The sequence below is a fragment of the Saccostrea cucullata genome, unplaced genomic scaffold (assembly GCF_032062105.1).
Source record: "Saccostrea cucullata isolate Sc308-1 unplaced genomic scaffold, CSIRO_AGI_Scuc_v1 ctg6772, whole genome shotgun sequence".
In the NCBI taxonomy this organism is placed as follows: domain Eukaryota; kingdom Metazoa; phylum Mollusca; class Bivalvia; order Ostreida; family Ostreidae; genus Saccostrea; species Saccostrea cuccullata.
The window spans coordinates 5,296-13,342 of record NW_026926735.1 but is presented as its reverse complement, the minus strand read 5'-3'; the positions used below and the strand labels follow the sequence as shown (position 1 = coordinate 13,342).

Here is an 8,047-nt window from a genome sequence, read left to right as displayed (position 1 = left end):
TAAGATTTTGACGTAAGCCTAAGATGCTTTATGATCCCGGGGCCTGGGTACCAATAGTTTTGACCTTCAACTCGGAGTTCGACCAACTTTTGAAAATCTTTAACCTTGAGCAAAACGTTGCTAGGGCTTTCAGATTTCAAAAAGTACTTCCTGTGACAAGACCTTAACATTGGTACCAGTTTTTGACCGTTTGACCAGGGAATGAAAGATATCATATTAACCATTACTTGTGAATTGTTACTTTCATATTTCGCAGGTGTAGTCCTAAATTGTGACAAAACCTCTCTTTTGGTACCAGCATTTTTTATCTCTTGACCATGCCTTTGTAGTGTGATTTGCATTTGAGAATCTTAAACCTTAGCCGTGAGCATGCAGCCATACGGAAACATCAGTGTTTTACAAACACATTTTAGCTCACGTGAGCTTTTCTGATCATTTGTCCGTTGTCTGTCGTCGTCGACGTCGTAAACTTTCCACAATTTCTTCTTCTTCTCAGGAACCACTGGGTCAATTTCACCCGAACTTGCCACAAAATATCCTTGGTAAAGGGGATTCAAGTTTAAAACATATAAGCTATAACTATATTGATACGGTGGCATTCTGTAGTAGTATAAAATCCCCCCCTCCAAATTAATTTTCCAATACGCATGCAGCTGACTTGTTTTTACGTAGCCCATGTTCTCAGGTGAATGATGTGTCCCACGAACCTCTTATTATCTTACCTGGCATTTGTACGTAAAGAAACAGAACATTATTTATCATTATCCTACAGCATGGTGTTTACGTTGACTCCTCTTTGTCTTAATTAAAGAACCGATCTTGTATTTTATTGAACATTTTGCTGTAATGGTACTAGTTTTAGGCCAATTCCAACTAACATCAAACATAGCAATACAATTTTTCAGCGTTAATATATATCATCTATCAACATTTAAGAGTATAAAGAAAATGTGTTCAGCAAGATTGATTTTGTTGTATTTTTTGTGGTTTCTCTACAGTACTAGTATTCACTTTTCATGGCCAACGTCAGGAAATGAGATGTTCTCAGTAAGGTTATGGTCATCCATTGACTGGGAAAAAGATGATGCTTTTATATTATGTTGATATTTTATTTTTTTCGGGGGAGGTTCCCCCTCCCCTCTTTCAAAACCTTTTGCTATTCGGGACTGTTAACATAGTGTTGCCAATGACTTGCATGTCTATTATCACTTTGACTCTAGTTATACATGTATTTATTTTTTGTATGTCTAATCACATGGTCAATTGTTTGGGATAACCAACAAACAGGCATACAGCCAACCATATTGATTTACCATGAAACTTTACTCTATTACTTATTTTTAGATTTCAAACATTAATATGAAAATATGTTAATTGAATTCAATCAGAACTCTGCAGAGTGGCAATGCAAGATAAGTGAATATACAAGCAATATATATAATTCAGTTTGATTTTTAAAAAATCATATTATATTTTGGAGAAAAATATTACAATCTAAAACCCATAAAAATATTCAATAGTGAATTAAAGTATTTTTACTTTAACAGTTAAAATGGGAGATGCTTAATTTTTGGGTTGTCACATTGTTTATCAAGAAAACATCTTTACAGCTTTAATGAAAATATTCAACACTGCTCATTTGTAATGTATGCAGTATACTGAGACCAAGGATTGTAATGAAAATGTCCCTTTAAATAGTGTCTTTCTGTCAACACGTTATTTGATAAATAGGCTAAATAATCTTTTAACCTGCAGACTTCACATAATGAATATTAATTGACAACACCATATCGTTAGGTTCGTAGAAACAGGTTTAAAAGGGGAATGCAACCTCCTCCTATATATAAAACATCAACATAATAAACAACTTACTCAGTCAACAACAAAAGCAAGAGTTTGCGGGGTTCTTTCAGCATGTATTATATGAATATTTTAATTTTTTAAGTTTCTGGTATACAAGTATATAAATATATGTATGCACTTTTTTTTACATTTTGGTTTGAACATAGTATTTCAATGTTGCTAGTATATGGGTGATAGAGGGAATTGGTAAATTGCTTCATACAAATCTTCCCATGTCGGTATCTTTTGGTTTCTGTTATAGTTTTTTGTCCCCAGATTTCACTGAAAGTTGGAGATATTAATTTCGCCATGTCTGTCCGTCCGTCCATCTGTTCGTCTAGCTGTATTTCTGTCAGTCTGTACCACTCGTGCCCGTGCGATATCTCGAGAAACTTATCAGCTTTTGCAACGGAATTTTACACAACTCCTTACGGCCTATGAAGACCCCTTTATATTAGTCTGATGTCATAAAGTCAAAGGTTAAGGCCGTTAATCCATGTGTGTGTAAAACTTTCATTTCTGAAGGATATCTCAAGATTCTTTCGCGATGAAGTTTTATACCATAACTCCATATGGTTCCACCAACCCCTCTTAAAGCCCAACCCCTCTCCCCCGATCCGCGCTTGTTCATTTTTCCTTAAGCGGGGGACACAGAATATCTGTTTTGTTTTTTTTTTTACTTTGATTATTGATAAACAGTGGCTTACCTAAACATGTTTTGCTTTAACTAAAATGTAAATTTGAATTTATTATTTAGAAAACAATTTTAATCTCAAGACCATGCGAAAGAATTAAAATTGATAGCAGGCTGACAAAATTTACTACTATAATTTGGATCTGAATTGATACCCATTTTACAAAATTTACAAAATATCTTTTAATTTTTCCAAAACAAGAGATTCATAAGTTATGAGTTTTCACATTTTGGCGCTATCCTCCACCATATTTTCTAGTTTTTGAACTTCATCGATCACACTTTCTTCCTTGGAGTTCAATTTTTCCGGCGGGATATTTTCGTTTATATCCAGACTGTTCCCTCCCGAGGGTAAACGACCCTCCGAATACTCCTCTACTGGACGGAGCGGCACTCCTCCACCCTCGTTTGGAACCTCACCAACAGAATTCTTGTTAACAATCTCGGGAACGAGATGAACTTTGGACGGAACCGAATTTTGGGTTACTGGTTCCGTTAGTCTTATTTCGGTACTGTAAGGATTTTTACTGGGAACCAAAAGTATTTCATTATTGTCTTTCATGTTTATCAAATCTGATTCTAAACGATCATCATTAAATTCACCTTTCTCTGGTGCTTGAACGTGCAGAACAGAACCTAAAAATTTAAACAAAAAAATATTTTACTGACAAATGACACAATTTACGTCATGTAGATAAAATTACTTTCTAAAGGCTTCCTACAAATAATTGTAAATTAAACACAATCGAGGTGTATAGGACCAGTTAGAGTATTTACGTTTAGTCCTTGACTCGCACAGGTTGCAGTACAGCTGACAGTTTATCTTGGCCCAGCTTTCGTAACGTCCCCTGCAAGCACTTCGTCCATAGCTTGCACAATCTGACAACTTGTCGCTACAAGCTGCAAACAAAAAGGGAAAAAAAATCTCCCTCATTTTTTTTTCGTTTGCTAAGAGAATAAAATTACTGCAAATGAACACATTTAAAACATCAAGCTTTAAATATATGGCTACATCTTATTTTTGAATGTTGCAGTAAATTAGTTTATAAAAAAGCCAATCCGTTCTCATTTCTGACGTAATTTTGTACAAACTTAGGACTCACGTTGGCAGAATTTGCAATGTCTTCTGCAATTTATTTTTGCCCAGGAAGCGTAAGCTGTGCACACGTCATCGCCGTACTCGTCACAGTCGTTGATTTTGTCACGGCAGTGATCACTGCTGACTACCACAGTTGTAGGTGGCGCTGTTGTTGTGGTAGTAGTGGTGGTAGTAGTAGTTGTTGTAGTAGAAGTGGTTGCTATAAATAAATTTAATAAATAATTTTTATACATCTAAATTTTTGAATATCAGCGAAATTTGTTAAAACATAGTTTTTTTTAAACCTGATCCCACCTCTGATGTTTTGGAAGTCCGTGTTTGCTCTGCTCCTATTTTGTATTGTTTTATGGACTTTTGATCTTGAATACTGTTCGAATACTGTTCGTATCATTTGACATGAAATATATACATGTATATACAAACGCAATATTTCTTGTCTTATTGACCATGAGTGGACGTCCTTTAATTTAGTAAACTGTAGTACAGAAACATGAAGTTGAGTCCTGTGTTGCATACCCGATCAACAAACTTAACGCTAATGTGACAAAAACGCTTTACGAAAACATTTTCTAAGGGGCAAACAACATTGCGAGACTAGCGTTACGCAGACAGAAGCCATTTCAAGATGATAAAAGATACCAATACAAAAATATATTCTAATAAATAATAACTAGATGCTGTCATGAGACAGTAATACCCGCACTAAGGTGTTTGCCTCTAAATGCACACTCTTTTAAATTGGACTTTACCAACTGAAGGAACAAGAGGCCCAGGGGCCACAGCGCTCACCTGAGCACATCGGGCTTGAATTTAACACCCCCCCCAGGCATTCATCATTTGAACAAACTAGAATCTACACTACCTGAGGATGATTCCATATAAATATCACTAGTCATAGCTTTGAAGTACTTGAAAAGAAGATTTTAAAAGATTTCCCTATATATCCCTATGTAAAATATGGGTCGGCCATTTTGGCCCCACCCTAGCTCCGGGGTCATGATTTGAACAAATTTGAATCTACACTACCTGAGGATGATTCCACATGAGTTTCGTCTTTCCTGGCCCAGTGCTTCTTAAGAAGAAGATTTTTAAAGATTTTTCCTATATATTCCTATGTAAAACTTGGGTCGGCCATTTTGGCCCCACCCTAGTCAGGGGGTCATGATTTGAACAAACTTGAATCTACACTACCTGAGGATGATTCCACATGAGTTTCGTCTTTCCTGGTCCACTGGTTGTTGAAAAGAAGATTTTTAAAGATTTTTCCTATATATTCCTATGTAAAACTTGGGTTGGCCATTTTGGCCCCACCCTACCCCGGGGGTCATGATTTGAACAAATTTGAATCTACACTACCTGAGGATGATTCCACATGAGTTCCATCTTTCCTGGCCCAGTGGTTCTTGAGAAGAAGATTTTTAAAGATTTTTCCTATATATTCCTATGTAAAACTTGGGTCGGCCATTTTGGCCCCACCCTAGCCCCGGGGATCATGATTTGAACAAACTTGAATCTACACTACCTGAGGATGATTCCACATGAGTTTCATCTTTCCTGGCCCAGTGGTTCTTGAGAAGAATATTTTTAAAGATTTTTCCTATATATTCCTATGTAAAACTTGGGTCGGCCATTTTGGTCCTACCCTAGCCCCGGGTGTCATGATTTCTACATTACCTGAGGATGATTCCATATGAGTTTCATCTTTCCTGGCCCACTGGTTCTTGAGAAGAAGATTTTTAAAGATTTTTCCTATATATTCCTATGTAAAACTTGGGTCGGCCATTTTGGCCCCACCCTAGCCCCGGGGGTCATGATTTGAACAAACTTGAATCTACATTACCTGAGGATGATTCCACATGAGTTTCATCTTTCCTGGCCCAGTGGTTCTTGAGAAGAAGATTTTAAAAGATTTTTCCTATATATTCCTATGTAAAACTTGGGTCGGCCATTTTGGCCCCACCCTAGCCCCGGGTGTCATGATTTGAACAAACTTGAATCTACACTACCTGAGGATGATTCCACATGAGTTCCATCTTTCCTGGCCCAGTGGTTCTTAAGAAGATTTTTTAAAAATGCCATTAATTTTTCTCTAATTCATAATTATCTCCCCTTGGAAAAGGGCGTGGCCCTTCATTTGAACAAACTTGAATCCCCTTCACCCAAGGATACTTTGTGCCAAGTTTGATTGAAATTGGCCCAGCAGTTCTTGAGAAGAAGTAGAAAATGTGAAAAGTTTACAGACAGACGGACAGACAGACAGACGGACAGCTAGACAGACGGACAGACAGACAGACAGACGGACGCCGGACAAAATGTGATCAGAAAAGCTCACTTGAGCCTTCGGCTCAGGTGAGCTAAAAAGTCAATATAATTCAATAATTTACAAAATAGGGCCTCCATGTATTCATCAAATTGAGCATAATATTCTCAAGTGACCATGTGACCCATGGGCCTCGATCTTATAGGTATTTCATATTCGTAATTCATTACCAGTCTAAAATTAAACAACAGAATTTAATTAATGATGTAAATTAGGTTTCATAGAGGGGGGATATAAATTTTTGGCCCATAATTGGAACTTTTTAAATCTATTTTTTCATATAGATCAACAACAAATAATATTACATGTATTCAAATTAGTGTAAAGCATTTTTGATGATTTTTTCAAATGTACAAACTTTTTTATATTTGATTACGCAGAAAACACCTTGAAAGCTGCCATATACCCAATCAATTTAGTCAACCCCCCACCCCTCTCCCATCAACACACACACACACACAAACACATCCTATTTTCCTGTTTTTGGAAATAGGCCTAGATGGCAAAGTTGAGATAAAACATCTTTTGTAAATAATAATTTTAAATTTGTTCTTATACTATTTAAATGTATCTGAAGACCTGCATCACATTGGGCTTGCGTCACGTACCCAACTTAAGTACTAGTTTTACCATTATCATTTTTAGATAGCTCACTGCACGTGCAGTACTAGTGTTGTGTACACATCATTGCATGTATGTCAGTTGGAATTATTTGGTGTTTTAATTGGATTATATTTCAAGTTGACGGGACCTATGGCAGTCGGTAAGTACAAGTTTTGGTATAGATTTGGGTAAAATAGTCTGAAATGCAACTGGTTAGGTTAAAGTTTAAAGGATCAAAGGTCATCCTATGCTGCAATAAGACGAATTTCACATTCTGAAGAGTTATCGCCCGTTATCGACGTTACATTCAGTAACAAGACACAGAAATTTTTTTCTGGGAGGGAGGGGGATTTCCAGACTAGAATTTCCTGTGAAGCAAATAAAAGGAGCAGTTATGGTGGTGTCTGTTTTCTAGGGTGGAGGGCATCCAAAGTCTTTTTTATTTGCTTTAGTATATATTATAGTCCTGCAAATTCGGGGGGGGGTCCTCCCAATCCACTCCCTGTCCCTGTAAACAGTAATGACAAATGATCATGTGACTCCTAAATAGTAGGAAACTTTTTCTATTGACTATACATAATTTTGCTTTTTGTGTTATTATGTTATGTAAATTTAATGGTATAAAGGTTTTGAACCCCCTGGAGGTCATCCCCACTCTCCTAATATTAACTGGAAATGTTCACAATATGACTGCATTAAATTAAATAAAAGTGCATCAATGATAAGATTGCTTGACATTTTATTCATCAACCTATCCTCCTAGAATTAGGAATGAAAATCATTCAAAGAGATGGACCACATTAAAGTATTTAAAATTTTGTATATAGGCTATTAACATTTTTTTTTAAATGTAAAAACAAGTAGTAGTTTGCATACATGTCATGAATAAACAGGGGTCTGGGAAGGGGTGAGGGGAAGGATCGAGTTCATGTCTCTTTACGTCTTAATGGTTGAAAACTCCTAAAATGAATGTTGACCTCAAATCTGACTTGTCCTCATTATTTTTCAAGTGGTGGTGTCTCCATTTGAGTGAAAAATTCCTGAGAGAGTGTTTAATAACAAACAAACAATTAAATGACATAAAAACACAATACTGATTTGCGTTAAGAAATATGCAGGGGATTTTTTCCATCATAAATCTTCTTCTCAAGAACAGCAAGGGCATTATTGTCCCCCATTTTGGGGGAAAGGGAGGGAACATTAAATCTTATTTGTCTGTCAGTCTGGCCATCTTTGACAGTATGTGCATCTGTCACAATAAATCAAACCTTGGTCATAACTTTTGAATAATGAGAGATAGGGCTTTCATATTTCACATGTACATTACCACAAAACTTTCTAAATGTACTATGATTTTTTAACCCAAGTGAGACCTTGACCTTAAAGTTTTACCTACTTTCCAAAAAATAACATTTTAAATTAATCATTTTGAAAGAGAAAAGATATGGCATTTAAATTATACGTGTATATTACATGTGAAAAGACTTTT

The 8,047-nt window shown here is 36.1% G+C and overlaps 1 long non-coding RNA gene across 1 annotated transcript; it reads right to left on the bottom strand.

Moving 5' to 3' along the window:
- Positions 1-2,651: 2,651 nt before the first annotated feature.
- LOC134272536 (uncharacterized) lies at positions 2,652-3,703 on the bottom strand. Its single transcript, XR_009993222.1, has 3 exons — positions 3,629-3,703; positions 3,314-3,436; positions 2,652-3,172 (listed from the first exon to the last, which is right to left on the bottom strand). It is a non-coding gene; the product is annotated as an uncharacterized LOC134272536 (long non-coding RNA).
- Between the last annotated feature and the right edge of the window lie 4,344 nt (positions 3,704-8,047).